At 47.2% G+C, this 16,062-nt stretch overlaps 1 protein-coding gene across 17 annotated transcripts in view; it reads right to left on the reverse strand.

Moving 5' to 3' along the window:
• anks1b (ankyrin repeat and sterile alpha motif domain containing 1B) overlaps positions 1 to 16,062 on the reverse strand; it is a 1,080,298-nt gene that overhangs the window by 75,705 nt on the left and 988,531 nt on the right. For 2 of the 17 annotated variants that reach the window (XM_038811322.1, XM_038811316.1), the window contains exon 1: positions 14,362 to 14,687. The exons of the other annotated variants lie outside the window; for them this stretch is intronic. The gene's annotated coding sequence lies outside the window, so the exon portion shown is untranslated. Of the gene's footprint in view, positions 1 to 14,361; positions 14,688 to 16,062 lie in introns of those variants that run through there. 17 annotated transcript variants of the gene reach the window in all.

The following is a 16,062-nucleotide window of genomic DNA, read 5'->3' on the forward strand; positions in this document are numbered from 1 at the left end:
GGAGTATGCAGCAGGTCGCGATCACTGTGGAGCAGATTGGGAGTATACAGCAGGTCGGGATCACTGTGAAGCAGATTGGCAATATGCAGCAGATCGCGGTGACTGTGAAGCAGATTGGGAATACGCAGCAGGTCGGGATCACTGTGAAGCAGATTGGGAATATGCAGCAGGTCGGGATCACTGTGAAGCAGATTGGGAATATGCAGCAGATCGCGATCACTGTGGAGCAGATTGGGAATATGCAGCAGGTCGGGATCACTGTGAAGCAGATTGGGAATATGCAGTAGATCTCGATCACTGTGGAGCAGATTGGGAGTATACAGCAGGTCGGGATCACTGTGAAGCAGATTGGGAATATATACAGCAGGTCGGGATCACTGTGAAGCAAATTGGGAATATACAGCAGGTCGGGATCACTGTGAAGCAGATTGGGAATATACAGCAGTTCGGGATCACTGTGAAGCAGATTGGGAATATGCAGTAGATCGCGATCACTGTGAAGCAGATTGGGAACATGCAGCAGGTCGGGATCACTGTGAAGCAGATCGGGAGTATACAGCAGGTCGGGATCACTGTGAAGCAGATCGGGAATACGCAGCAGGTCGGGATCACTGTGAAGCAGATCGGGAATATACAGCAGGTCGGGATCACTGTGAAGCAGATTGGGAATACGCAGCAGGTCGGGATCACTGTGAAGCAGATTGGGAATATACAGCAGGTCGGGATCACTGTGAAGCAGATTGGCAATATGCAGCAGATCGCGGTGACTGTGAAGCAGATTGGGAAAGTGCAGCAGGTCGGGATCACTGTGAAGCAGATTGGGAATATGCAGCAGGTCGGGATCACTGTGAAGCAGATTGGAATACGCAGCAGGTCGGGATCACTGTGAAGCAGATTGGGAATATGCAGCAGGTCGGGATCACTGTGAAGCAGATTGGGAATAAGCAACAGGTCGGGATCACTGTGAAGCAGATTGGGAATATGCAGCAGGTCGGGATCACTGTGAAGCAGATTGGGAGTATGCAGCAGGTCGGGATCACTGTGAAGCAGATTGGGAGTATGCAGCAGGTCGGGATCACTGTGAAGCAGATTGGGAATATGCAGCAGGTCGGGATCACTGTGAAGCAGATTGGGAATATGCAGCAGGTCGGGATCACTGTGAAGCAGATTGGGAGTATGCAGCAGGTCGGGATCACTGTGAAGCAGATTGGGAATATGCAGCAGGTCGGGATCACTGTGAAGCAGATCGGGAATATGCAGCAGGTCGGGATCACTGTGAAGCAGATCGGGAATATGCAGCAGGTCGGGATCACTGTGAAGCAGATTGGGAATATGCAGCAGGTCGGGATCACTGTGAAGCAGATTGGGAGTATGCAGCAGGTCGGGATCACTGTGAAGCAGATTGGGAATATGCAGCAGGTCGGGATCACTGTGAAGCAGATTGGGAGTATGCAGCAGGTCGGGATCACTGTGAAGCAAATTGGGAATATGCAGCAGGTCGGGATCATTGTGAAGCAGATCGGGAATATGCAGCAGGTCAGGATCACTGTGAAGCAGATTGGGAATATGCAGCAGGTCGGGATCACTGTGAAGCAGATTGGGAATATGCAGCAGGTCGGGATCACTGTGAAGCAGATCGGGAATATGCAGCAGGTCGGGATCACTGTGAAGCAGATTGGGAATATGCAGCAGGTCGGGATCACTGTGAAGCAGATTGGGAATATGCAGCAGGTCGGGATCACTGTGAAGCAGATTGGGAATATGCAGCAGGTCGGGATCACTGTGAAGCAGATCGGGAATATGCAGCAGGTCGGGATCACTGTGAAGCAGATTGGGAATATGCAGCAGGTCGGGATCACTGTGAAGCAGATTGGGAATATGCAGCAGGTCGGGATCACTGTGAAGCAGATTGGGAATATGCAGCAGGTCGGGATCACTGTGAAGCAGATCGGGAGTATGCAGCAGGTCGGGATCACCGTGAAGCAGATTGGGAATATGCAGCAGGTCGGGATCACCGTGAAGCAGATTGGGAGTATGCAGCAGGTCGGGATCACCGTGAAGCAGTTCGGGAGTATGCAGCAGGTCAGGATCACTCTGAAGTGGATCGGAAATGCTCAGCAGGTCGGGATCACTGTGAAGCAGATCGGGAGTATGCAGCAGGTCGGGATCACCGTGAAGCAGTTCGGGAATGCTCAGCAGGTCAGGATCACTCTGAAGTAGATCGGGAGTGTGCAGCCGGTCAGGATCACTGTGAAGTGGATCGGGAATGCTCAGCAGGTCGGGATCACTCTGAAGTAGATCGGGAGTGTGCAGCCGGTCAGGATCACTGTGAAGTGGATCGGGAATGCTCAGCAGGTCGGGATCACTGTGAAGCAGATCAGGAGTATGCAACAGGTCGGGATCAGTGAAGAAGATTGGGAATGTGCAGCAGGTCAGGATCATTGTGAAGCAGATCTGGAAAATGCAGCAGGTCAGGATCACTGTGAAGCAGGTTGGGAATATGCAGCAAGTCAGGATCACTGTGAAGCAAATTGGGAATGTACAACAGGTCGGGATCACTCTGAAGCGGATTGGGAATGTTTAACAGGTTGGGATCACCATGAAGCTGTTCAGGAATGCTCAGCAGGTCAGGATCCCTCTGAAGTAAATCGGGAGTGTGCAGCCGGTCAGGATCACTGTGAAGTGGATCGGGAATGCTCAGCAGGGTAGGATCACTGTGAAGCAGATCGGGAGTGTGCAGCCGGTCAGGATCACTGTGAAGTGGATCGGGAATGCTCAGCAGGGTAGGATCACTGTGAAGCAGATTGGGAATATGCAGCAGGTCGGGATCACTGTGAAGCAGATTGGGAGTATGCAGCAGGTCGCGATCACTGTGGAGCAGATTGGGAGTATACAGCAGGTCGGGATCACTGTGAAGCAGATTGGCAATATGCAGCAGATCGCGGTGACTGTGAAGCAGATTGGGAATACGCAGCAGGTCGGGATCACTGTGAAGCAGATTGGGAATATGCAGCAGGTCGGGATCACTGTGAAGCAGATTGGGAATATGCAGCAGATCGCGATCACTGTGGAGCAGATTGGGAATATGCAGCAGGTCGGGATCACTGTGAAGCAGATTGGGAATATGCAGTAGATCTCGATCACTGTGGAGCAGATTGGGAGTATACAGCAGGTCGGGATCACTGTGAAGCAGATTGGGAATATATACAGCAGGTCGGGATCACTGTGAAGCAAATTGGGAATATACAGCAGGTCGGGATCACTGTGAAGCAGATTGGGAATATACAGCAGTTCGGGATCACTGTGAAGCAGATTGGGAATATGCAGTAGATCGCGATCACTGTGAAGCAGATTGGGAACATGCAGCAGGTCGGGATCACTGTGAAGCAGATCGGGAGTATACAGCAGGTCGGGATCACTGTGAAGCAGATCGGGAATACGCAGCAGGTCGGGATCACTGTGAAGCAGATCGGGAATATACAGCAGGTCGGGATCACTGTGAAGCAGATTGGGAATACGCAGCAGGTCGGGATCACTGTGAAGCAGATTGGGAATATACAGCAGGTCGGGATCACTGTGAAGCAGATTGGCAATATGCAGCAGATCGCGGTGACTGTGAAGCAGATTGGGAATACGCAGCAGGTCGGGATCACTGTGAAGCAGATTGGGAATATGCAGCAGGTCGGGATCACTGTGAAGCAGATTGGGAATATGCAACAGATCGCGATCACTGTGGAGCAGATTGGGAATATGCAGCAGGTCGGGATCACTGTGAAGCAGATTGGGAATATGCAGTAGATCTCGATCACTGTGGAGCAGATTGGGAGTATACAGCAGGTCGGGATCACTGTGAAGCAGATTGGGAATATATACAGCAGGTCGGGATCACTGTGAAGCAAATTGGGAATATACAGCAGGTCGGGATCACTGTGAAGCAGATTGGGAATATACAGCAGGTCGGGATCACTGTAAAGCAGATTGGGAATATGCAGTAGATCGCGATCACTGTGAAGCAGATTGGGAACATGCAGCAGGTCGGGATCACTGTGAAGCAGATTGGGAATATGCAGCAGGTCGGGATCACTGTGAAGCAGATCGGGAGTATACAGCAGGTCGGGATCACTGTGAAGCAGATCGGGAATACGCAGCAGGTCGGGATCACTGTGAAGCAGATCGGGAATATACAGCAGGTCGGGATCACTGTGAAGCAGATTGGGAATACGCAGCAGGTCGGGATCACTGTGAAGCAGATTGGGAATATGCATCAGATCGCGGTCACTGTGAAGCAGATTGGGAGTATGCAGCAGATCGGGATCACTGTGGAGCAGATTGGGAATATACAGCAGGTCGGGATCACTGTGAAGCAGATTGGGAATATGCAGCAGATCGCGGTCACTGTGAAGCAGATTGGGAGTATGCAGCAGGTCGGGATCATTGTGAAGCAGATTGGGAATATGCAGCAGGTCGGGATCACTGTGAAGCAGATTGGGAATATGCAGCAGGTCGGGATCACTGTGAAGCAGATCGGGAATATGCAGCAGGTCGGGATCACTGTGAAGCAGATTGGGAATATGCAGCAGGTCGGGATCACTGTGAAGCAGATTGGGAATATGCAGCAGGTCAGGATCACTGTGAAGCAGATCGGGAATATGCAGCAGGTCAGGATCACTGTGAAGCAGATCGGGAATATGCAGCAGGTCAGGATCACTGTGAAGCAGATTGGGAATATGCAGCAGGTCGGGATCACTGTGGAGCAGATTGGGAATATGCAGCAGGTCGGGATCACTGTGAAGCAGATTGGGAGTATGCAGCAGGTCGGGATCACTGTGAAGCAGATTGGGAATATGCAGCAGGTCGGGATCACTGTGGAGCAGATTGGGAATATGCAGCAAGTCGGGATCACTGTGAAACAGATTGGGAATATGCAGCAGGTCGGGATCACTGTGAAGCAGATTGGGAGTATGCAGCAGGTCGGGATCACTGTGAAGCAGATTGGGAATATGCAGCAGGTCGGGATCACTGTGAAGCAGATTGGGAAAGTGCAGCAGGTCGGGATCACTGTGGAGCAGATTGGGAATGTGCAGCAGGTCGCGATCACTGTGAAGCAGATTGGGAATATGCAGCAGGTCGGGATCACTGTGAAGCAGATTGGGAATACGCAGCAGGTCGGGATCACCGTGAAGCAGATTGGGAATATGCAGCAGGTCGGGATCACTGTGAAGCAGATTGGGAAAGTGCAGCAGGTCGGGATCACTGTGGAGCAGATTGGGAATGTGCAGCAGGTCGGGATCACTGTGAAGCAGATTGGGAATATGCAGCAGGTCGCGATCACTGTGAGTAATGTTCAGCAGGTTGGGATCACTGATGCAAATGGGGAATACGCAGCAAGTCAGGATCATTCTGAGGCAGATCAGGAGTGCGCAGTGGGTCAGAATCACTGTGAAGCAGATTGGAAATGTGCAGGTCGGGATCTCTGTGAAGCAGATCGGAAATGTGCAGGTCGGGATCTCTGTGAAGCAGATCGGAAATGTGCAGGTCGGGATCTCTGTGAAGCGGATTGGGTATGTGCAGGTTGGGATCTCTGTGAAGCGGATTGGGTATGTGCAGGTCAGGAGCTCTGTGAAGCGGATTGGGTATGTGCAGGTCAGGAGCTCTGTGAAGCGGATTGGGTATGTGCAGGTCAGGAGCTCTGTGAAGCGGATTGGGTATGTGCAGGTCGGGATCTCTGTGAAGCGGATTGGGTATGTGCAGGTCGGGATCTCTGTGAAGCGGATTGGGTATGTGCAGGTCAGGAGCTCTGTGAAGCGGATTGGGTATGTGCAGGTTGGGATCTCTGTGAAGCGGATTGGGTATGTGCAGGTTGGGATCTCTGTGAAGCGGATTGGGTATGTGCAGGTCGGGATCTCTGTGAAGCGGATTGGGTATGTGCAGGTTGGGAGCTCTGTGAAGCGGATTGGGTATGTGCAGGTCAGGAGCTCTGTGAAGCGGATTGGGTATGTGCAGGTCGGGATCTCTGTGAAGCGGATTGGGTATGTGCAGGTCGGGAGCTCTGTGAAGCGGATTGGGTATGTGCAGGTTCGGATCTCTGTGAAGCGGATTGGGTATGTGCAGGTTGGGAGCTCTGTGAAGCGGATTGGGTATGTGCAGGTTGGGAGCTCTGTGAAGCAGATCGGGTATGTGCAGGTTGGGATCTCTGTGAAGCAGATTGGGTATGTGCAGGTTGGGATCTCTGTGAAGCAGATCGGGTATGTGCAGGTCGGGATCTCTGTGAAGCAGATCGGGTATGTGCAGGTCGGGATCTCTGTGAAGCAGATTGGGTATGTGCAGGTCAGGAGCTCTGTGAAGCGGATTGGGTATGTGCAGGTCGGGATCTCTGTGAAGCAGATTGGGTATGTGCAGGTTGGGAGCTCTGTGAAGCGGATTGGGTATGTGCAGGTCAGGAGCTCTGTGAAGCAGATTGGGTATGTGCAGGTTGGGAGCTCTGTGAAGCAGATTGGGTATGTGCAGGTTGGGAGCTCTGTGAAGCAGATTGGGTATGTGCAGGTTGGGAGCTCTGTGAAGCAGATCGGGTATGTGCAGGTCAGGAGCTCTGTGAAGCGGATTGGGTATGTGCAGGTCGGGATCTCTGTGAAGCAGATTGGGTATGTGCAGGTTGGGAGCTCTGTGAAGCGGATTGGGTATGTGCAGGTCAGGAGCTCTGTGAAGCAGATTGGGTATGTGCAGGTTGGGAGCTCTGTGAAGCAGATTGGGTATGTGCAGGTTGGGAGCTCTGTGAAGCGGATTGGGTATGTGCAGGTCAGGAGCTCTGTGAAGCAGATTGGGTATGTGCAGGTTGGGAGCTCTGTGAAGCAGATTGGGTATGTGCAGGTTGGGAGCTCTGTGAAGCAGATTGGGTATGTGCAGGTTGGGAGCTCTGTGAAGCAGATTGGGTATGTGCAGGTCAGGAGCTCTGTGAAGCAGATCGGGTATGTGCAGGTTGGGAGCTCTGTGAAGCAGATCGGGTATGTGCAGGTCGGGATCTCTGTGAAGCAGATCGGAAATGTGCAGGTTGGGAGCTCTGTGAAGCAGATCGGGTATGTGCAGGTTGGGATCTCTGTGAAGCAGATCGGGTATGTGCAGGTTGGGAGCTCTGTGAAGCAGATTGGGTATGTGCAGGTCGGGATCTCTGTGAAGCAGATTGGGTATGTGCAGGTTGGGAGCTCTGTGAAGCGGATTGGGTATGTGCAGGTTGGGATCTCTGTGAAGCAGATCGGGTATGTGCAGGTTGGGATCTCTGTGAAGCGGATTGGGTATGTGCAGGTTGGGAGCTCTGTGAAGCAGATTGGGTATGTGCAGGTCGGGATCTCTGTGAAGCAGATTGGGTATGTACAGGTCGGGATCTCTGTGAAGCAGATCGGAAATGTGCAGGTTGGGAGCTCTGTGAAGCAGATCGGGAATGGCAGACAGTACTAAAGGATGAAACAGTAAGTTATTAGGTTGGGTCAGCATAAGAGGGAAAGTAATTCAATTTAAATTAGAATTGCGGTGCATGTATACAAATATGCAAAGTGCAGCAAAGAAGTTTGGCGAGTTGCAGGTAGCCACATGGAAATGCAATGTTGTGCTGATAAGAGAGACAAGGGAAGGACGTGGTATTAAATATTTCTGAATACAAGATATTGAGGAAAGATTGGCAGGGAAGAAAAGGAGGCAGGGCAGCGTTATTGACTAAGAAGGACATTGCTGGAGGCAGAGATGTTCCAGTCCGATCAAGGACAGAATCTATGGGACGTGAATTAAATCAGAAAAATGTGTAAATATATTGCTTGGTGTAGTCTATAGATAACCAAGACACAAGAGGAACAAATTGCAACAAAAAGCACAGAGAGGTGCATTAATTATAAAGTAGTCAGAATTGAGATATTAATCATCCAGGCATGGACTGGGATAGTATTGGTGTAAAGGACAGAGAGGCTGAGGTTCCTAGTGTGTGTTCTGCAAAGCTTTCTACGGTAGTATGTTTCCAGTCCAATAAAACAGGAAGCATTGCTAGCCCTAGTTCTTGGAAACGAGGTGGGTGAAGAGGATCAAGTGTCAGTCGGGCAACATTTAAGGTACAGTGATCACTGTATAAAAGTATTACAATCCCAGACCAGACCCGGACAGTGGCTACGATACGGACTGAAACCCCAATATTTTAGTTTATTTGGAAGACTATGCGGAAAGAGCTATTCACTCAAGGAGTGATGGCATGAAGATACAGGGCTTGTTTATTTTTTTGAAAAAAGCTTTATTATAACCACAATATTAAACTTTTTAATGTCACACCACAACCACTCAATTTCCCATTAAACAACAAGAAAATAAATATACCACTCTCAATCTATCTTACTGTGGATTGCACCTTGTCCTTTTTGTGGACTCAGCATCAGGCAGATCAGAATTCAACTCCTCTCTCCGAAGTTTCTCCACCGACTGCTCTCTAATGCTTTCAAATTATCTCTCTGCATTCATTGGCTCCATCCCAGCAATGATCTCATACCCCAAGCTGAAAAACAAATTATCTTTGCAGGCTGCAAAGCACAGTATCTCCCCAGGGGTCTTCCCCAGCCAAAACCACAGTCCATTAGCCTAGACTGAAAAACACATTCCTTCATCACTTTCACCTGCTGGCTGCTAAAATCACCCAGGCCATGCAGAACAGAATTCCTTTTAAACAAACACTTTCTAACCGCAGGCTTTTAACCCTTAAATTGCCCACTACATTTATAATCCAATTTTCCTAACATTTTCCAATCGTCACAAAAAGGTTAAGGAAAAGAACTAGGGGCAATACACAGTCAGAATAATTAGCTGTAGGGGTGGGGGGAAGGTGGAGTCAACTTCAGTGGGGCAAGAACGGATCTGAACCCTAATACGATCCAGAACAGACCCCAAAAGTGGCTAGGATATGGACCAAAACCCCAATATTTTGAATTTATTTTAAGACTTCGGAAAGAATGATTCACTCCAGGAGTGATTGCATGAAAAATAAATAGGGCTTTGTTTTTAAAATAAAACTTTATTATAAATACAATAATAAACGTAGAACTTCTGATCCAAAAAATAGCAGCTTACAATTACCCTTTAACACTACCATTCAATTTCCCACTGAACAAGAAACATACAGCTCTCAATCCAGTTTAAAAATTAACAGCGTATAGAGTAATTACATAAGAACACAAGAACTAGGAGCAGGAGTAGGCCATCTGGCCCCTCGAGCCTACTCCGCATTCAATGAGATCATGGCTGATCTTGTGTGGACTCAGCTCCACTTTCCGGCCCGAACACAATAACCCTTAATCCCTTTATTCTTCAAAAAACTATCTATCTTTATCTTAAAAACATTTAATGAAGGAGCCTCTACTGCTTCACTGGGCAAGAAATTCCATAGATTCACAACCCTTTGGGTGAAGAAGTTCCTCCTAAACTCAGTCCTAAATCTACTTCCCCTTATTTTGAGGCTATGCCCCCTAGTTCTGCTTTCACCCGCCAGTGGAAACAACCTGCCCGCATCTATCCTATCTATTCCCTTCGTAATTTTATATGTTTCTATAAGATCCCCCCTCATCTTTCTAAATTCCAATGAGTTCAGTCCCAGTCTACTCAACCTCTCCTCGTAATCCAACCCCTTCAGCTCTGGGATTAACCTAGTGAATCTCCTCTGCACACCCTCCAGTGCCAGTACGTCCTTTCTCAAGTAAGGAGATCAAAACATCACAGTACTCCAGCTGTGGCCTCACTAACACCTTATACAATTGCAGCATAACCTCCCCGGTCTTAAACTCCACCCCTCTAGCAATGAAGGACCAAATTCCATTTGCCTTCTTAACCACCTGTTGCACCTGTAAACCAACTTTTTGTGACTCATGCACGAGCACACCCAGGTCTCTCTGCACAGCAGCGTGTTTTAATATTTTATCATTTAAATAATAATCCCATTTGCTGTTATTCCTACCAAAATGGATAACCTCACATTTGTCAACATTGTATTCCATCTGCCAGACCCTAGCCCATTCACTTAACCTATCCAAATCCCTCTGCAGACTTCCAGTATCCTCTGCACTTTTCGCTTTACCACTCATCTTAGTGGCGTCTGCAAACTTGGGCACATTGCCCTTGGTCCCCAACTCCAAATCATCTATGTAAATTATGAACAATTGTGGGCCCAACACTGATCCCTGAGGGACACCACTAGCTACTGATTGCCAACAGAGAAACACCAATTAATCTCCACTCTTTGCTTTCTATTAATTAACCAATCCTCTATCAATGCTACTAATCTTAATGCCATGCATCTTTAACTTATGCAGCAACCTTTTGTGTGGCACCTTGTCAAAGGCTTTCTGGAAATCCAGATATGCCACATCCATTGGCTCCCCGTTATCTACTGCACTGGTATTGTCCTCAAAAAATTCCACTAAATTAGTTAGGCACGACCTGCCCTTCATGAACCCATGCTGTGTCTGCCCAATGGGACAATTTCTATCCAGATGCCTCGCTATTTCTTCCTTGATGATAGATTCCAGCATCTTCCCTACTACCGAAGTTAAGCTCACTGGCCTATAATTACCCGCTCTCTGCCTACCTCCTTTTTTAAACAGTGGTATCACGTTTGATAATTTGCAATCCGCCGGGACCACCCCAGAGTCTAGTGAATTTTGGTAAATTATCACTAGTGCATTTGCAATTTCCCTAGCTATCTCTTTTAGCACTCTGGGATGCAAAGGGGCAGCATGAGAAGACACTGGCAGCAAGTTAAAGGGAATTTAAAAGTCTTCTCCAGTCATTCTTAGGGCAGCACGGTAGCATGGTGGTTAGCGTCAATGCTTCACAGCTCCAGGGTCCCAGGTTCAGTTCCCTGCTGGGTCACTGTCTGTGCGGAGTCTGCACATCCTCCCCGTGTGTGCGTGGGTTTCCTCCGGGTGCTCTGATTTCCTCCCACAGTCCAAAGATGTGCGGGTTAGGTGGATTGGCCATGCTAAATTGCCCGTAGTGTCCTAAAAAGTAAGGTTAAGGGGGGGTTGTTGGGTTACGGGTATAGGGTGGATACGTGGGTTTGAGTAGGGTGATCATTGCTCGGCACAACATCGAGGGCCGAAGGGCCTGTTCTGTGCTGTACTGTTCTATGTTCTATATAAATAGTAAAAGAGTTACGAGGGGGATTGAGGCTGACTAGGGACCAAAATGGGGATTTATGCATGGAGGCAAAGGGGCATAGTTGAGGTATTAAATGAATATTTTGCATCTGTTTTTACCAAGTAAGGAGATGCTACCCAGGTTACGGTGAAAAAGGAAGTAGTTTATGCACTTGACGGGTATAATTAATAAGGAGAAGGCATTAGATATGTTGTCCTTACTTAAAAGTTGAAAAAGCACCATGAGGTGCATTTGAGGATTCTGAGGAAAGTGAGAGTGAAAACTGCCAAGCAACTTTTCGAATCATTCTTATTCTTAGGGGTGATGTCTGAGGACTGGAGAATTGTAAACAAAAAGGGTGTAATAATAAACCCAGTAACTCCAGGGCGGTCAATAATCTCAGTGGTTGGGAACCTTCCAGAAATGATAATTCGGGTTTCATTAATAGTCACATGGACAAATGTGGGTTAATCAAGGAAAGTCAGCACGAATCTGTTGAGGGAAAGTCATGTTTAACTAACTTGTTTCTTGATAAGGTAACTATTGAGAGTTGATGAAGGTAATGCCGTTGATGTGGCGTGCATGGACTTCCAAAAGGCATTTGATACAGTGCCACATAAGAGACCTTTGGGCAAAATTAGGTCTCATGGAATAAAAGGGCATGATGAGAAATTGGCAGAGTGAGAAAAACAAAAAAACAAATTCCCTCTGTAAACCGCTCTGTCCCTCTACCTCTCTTTAAAATGCCACAAAAAATCCTACCTCTTTGACCAAGATTTTGATCAGCTAGCCAAATGTCTCTGTGGCTTGGTGTCAAATTTGTTCCATCACCATTCCTGTCAGACAGTTTACCATTTCCATGTGCAAATCAAATACGAATTGTAAAATTGAATTTTAAAAATTGGGATGCTTTGCAGAACAAGTGAATTAAAATAGAAAAATATTTTTTTCCAACTTTTGCTTACAGATAAATTCCTCTCATTTTTAACTGACAGTGCCATTAACATTACAACCGTACAATGTCAAGGGAATTGTAGTCATTTCACAATGAAAATATTTTTTTCTTCTGCATTAATATCGGAATCTGTTTTCTTCCTTTGGCAATATACTTCTGTCCCTTGTTCCACTTTCTCCTCACTTTTGACGCCACCCCACGCTGCGGAATTATCTACAATGTTTGTGAATGTGTAACGATGTTTGACTTTGGGTTCCTGATCTCTACTCATCATGTCCCCACAATGAGTGTGAAATGTTAAATCAGAATTTAGTAAGGAATAAGTTGCCCAATCTTCAAAATGTAAAATGCTCATGAATACAACCAATTAGAATAATTATAGGAAAAAGCGTGCATATAGAAGATAATCTTTGATAAGTAAACCCTGGTTAAATTAGTTAGAAAATTACAAACATCCTTAAAACATTTCTTTGACCCAAACTATGTTGATATGGGGCGGGATTCTCCATTGGCTGATGCCAAAATCGGGACGTGCAATTGGGCGGAGGATAGCTCCTGACGATGAAATTGTGGCAGGCGCTGGTATGATGCCGAATCATGATGCTCCGCCTCCTGGAAAACGGCATCAGTGCAATGCACACGCGCGTAGTTGAAGCACCGTTCGCGTACCATTAGTGGGCCCACCCACGATACTCCGCCACCGATGGGCCGAGTTCCCGACGACGTGGTCCACATGTGCCCTCAAAAAATCATGAACCTGGCATGGTAGCTGCTGAGAGAGAGAAGGCATACGGACAGTGTCCAACACCGCCATACTTCACCGCCAGCCGTGCCGCTGGCTGGTGGGCTTCTGCCAGGGCCGGGGGGGCAGTAGTGTGGGTTGGCCAGGAGGTGGACTGTGGGGTCTAGGTGGATGGGTACACAACACCATTACCACAGATGGCAAAGCAGCCATGCGGCTGGGCACACCGCTGACAGCCCGTTGTAAACTTGGTTCCGTGGGTCATATAGGTGACCCACCGGGGCACCCCTATGGGTGCCCTCTGGCCCAGCCAACCTATCAGTTGCATGGGCACACTCCAGCACAACCTGTCCCATTGTTTCGGCCCCCATCTGTATGTGTGTGTGTGTGTGGGGGGGGTATTGTTTAAGGTGGCTGCAGCTTGTCAGCTCTGCGCGTTTCCATCACGGACCTGGCAATTCCTGCGCCATTCTTTGTGGGTTTTGAGGATTTTCTATGCAGTGCCGGCGCTAGCCCCTCACACGGTAGCAGAATCGGTGCAGGTGTGGCACTGATTTTTCTGACATGAAAGTCCACAGATTCTCCATTGGCGTCAGCACTTAGACTCAAAATCAGAGAGAATCCGGCCGATGAACTTTAGTTAGAGCAATCAGACAGATTCCCAAGCCAACCTGTCAGCTACCAGAATGTAACTACAACAATTTATGGGCACTAGCTGGTAACGGACAGCTCTACCTTTTCAGTTGATTTACACTCGCACGTCCAATGTGTAATTCAGTGGAAGATAAAATGAAACATGTCTACTTTCAATCACTTCAATTGAGAATCATTGTAATAAACGGCATTGCTGCTAGTATCTGTTTAGTTCTTAAGGCACAAAAACAGCAGATTCCACAACACCTTTTTGACAGGGAGAGGCATGAAGGCAGAGATCTACAGTGATTGTTCTCTGAACTACATTCAAAATTTGGAACTCCATTTGTGCTAAGGTCTAAGCAATACAAACAATTAATAGTGCATAGTTTATGAGGTAAATGATAGTGATTGTGAAGGTAAAAGCTGGTCATCAAATTCTTGTTTTCTGGTGTTATTTATATGCTCAACTATTTAATTGCTCTTGAATGATGCTGAATGATCTTATTGCACATGACAGCAGAACGTGAAGTGCAAGCTCACTCCCTATGAAAGATGCATAGATAATCACAGCACTTGGATAGTGTTGTCTAATAGCAGAACGCGTAACAACAATGATGCTTTATTGACGTACACGCTACAGTTAAATACAGCTGAGATATTTGCATTGCAATATAAAATGATAGCATAAAATATAAAGAGCACAGCACAGAGAGGCTGCAGGGTCCAGATATCTCATCTGTTGTCGTTTCGCTGAAACATTTCCCCTTGCCCTTTTCCCAGAGCTGTAAAAAAAAACTCATTCTATTTTACAGATCATTAGCTGCAATTAAGCATCTCCCAGTTTCTGAAGTGAACAGTTAATCTGACTCACCTGACCCCCAGAGCACTCGTGAAATTATGCAGAATTCCCCAATCCTCTCGCAGACAGCCAAGATCTGCAGTCGGATCCTGGCTTTCTGAGCACCTTGCCACCTCTACTGCGTCAGTCACACCACGCCAAAGCAGCAGAGGTAAATCAGATTTGCATTTTCTTTTAGTCTGACAAAAGGCTTAAGACATAAATATTGCTGTTCTGACTAAGGGTCAATAGCCCTGCGTTAGTTTTACAGCCGTTAACAAGTCTATCAATTCTCCATCAGCAGAGACTCTTTCGACTGCATCACTGGGTTTTTTTTGCAGTCACGTTCGTATGGATATTCTGCCACATAGAGAGAGCCAAGCTGCTGCACTCTGACTCACAGCCCAGGTAGCTGGATACATTCGCTTAACAGCAGCAGTGAGGAAGGCAATGTATCCAGTACAACCTTTTCTGGTTCCAGCCACAACTGCATTTAGTGCTTTAAGAGCTTGATTACCTAAATGAAATAAGAGGGGTCTCTCCCCAGCAAAAAGAAATCTCAGCATCTGTTATATGTACTGTGAATAACCTACAGCTGCCAAAAAAAAAACTTCCTCAAATGGTGGACAATTAAAGTTCTCCCACAGCCAGGGTGAAGACAAGCAAACAGCACAGATTGTTGCAGGGCTCAAATAGCTGGTCTCCCACAGTCAATTAAGACACCTGAAAGGATTGCATTAGTTTAACAGATGCATGGAAGGATGACAATTCCAAGTGACCCTTTCATAGGATAACACAGGAGAGAGAGATATGTGATAGAAAAGAAATGCACCACTTTGTTTGGGTTGGAACACTTCCATTTTGACAAACCGATAGCCAAGTTCGGAGCTAAACCTTTTTTTCATTTTGTGCAGAGGGCAATTCAGGAAAAAGACTGGACGACTAGTCAAAAGCTGTGATATGAGAAGGAATTGGCTAATGAAAGAATATTCTTTGCTGTGCCACAATTACCATAGCAACTTCCAGCTGTCATAGCAACCACTTACAGATTCTCCATTTTAAAGTAAGCCTGTGAGAGCTAATAATTGCCGCCAATGCGAAGCGTGATTCACATTAACTCTGGGATAATGTTCTTCTTCAAATATGAGATGGTGAACTGCATTTTTAACAGTACATTTATTATCCTTGTGACACATCAAGTGGAAATATCAAATACATCCAAAAATGGGGCTATGTTCCCCACCCCAGCATAAAAACGCTGGCGTTTCAACTCTTGACTTTCCTCAGAAAAATCTACAGCTATTCTCCTACCTTGCAGGAGCATAGAGTGTTTCTCGCAGCTTCAGCTGCGGAGATGGGCCCCTGCACTTCCAGTCGCGAGTCTGTGCACGCAGGGCCGGTGCTAGGAATTGCGGGCCCAATTAGAAAAGTGATGGGCGGGGCCCCTACTCTACAAAAGTAAAAATTTATGTATGTTTATATTTCGTGTAGTATGCTCGTCTTTAACCAAAAAAAAAAATTAAATGCTTGATATACTAAAATTTTGAAACTTACTTACCCGGGCGGAAGGATTTGGCGGCGCAGGGCTGAAGGATTTGTCGACGGTAATGTGGTGCGTTCTCCAAAAGTAAAAACTACCCTATAGTTCCTCTTAGAATACAGAAAAGGCTTCAAACGGTAACTCTGTCGCCGCTGGCGCGGGGCCCCCTTAAGGTGCGGGGCCCAATTTGATGA

The sequence above is a fragment of the Scyliorhinus canicula genome, chromosome 11 (genome assembly GCF_902713615.1).
Source record: "Scyliorhinus canicula chromosome 11, sScyCan1.1, whole genome shotgun sequence".
NCBI classification, from domain to species: domain Eukaryota; kingdom Metazoa; phylum Chordata; class Chondrichthyes; order Carcharhiniformes; family Scyliorhinidae; genus Scyliorhinus; species Scyliorhinus canicula.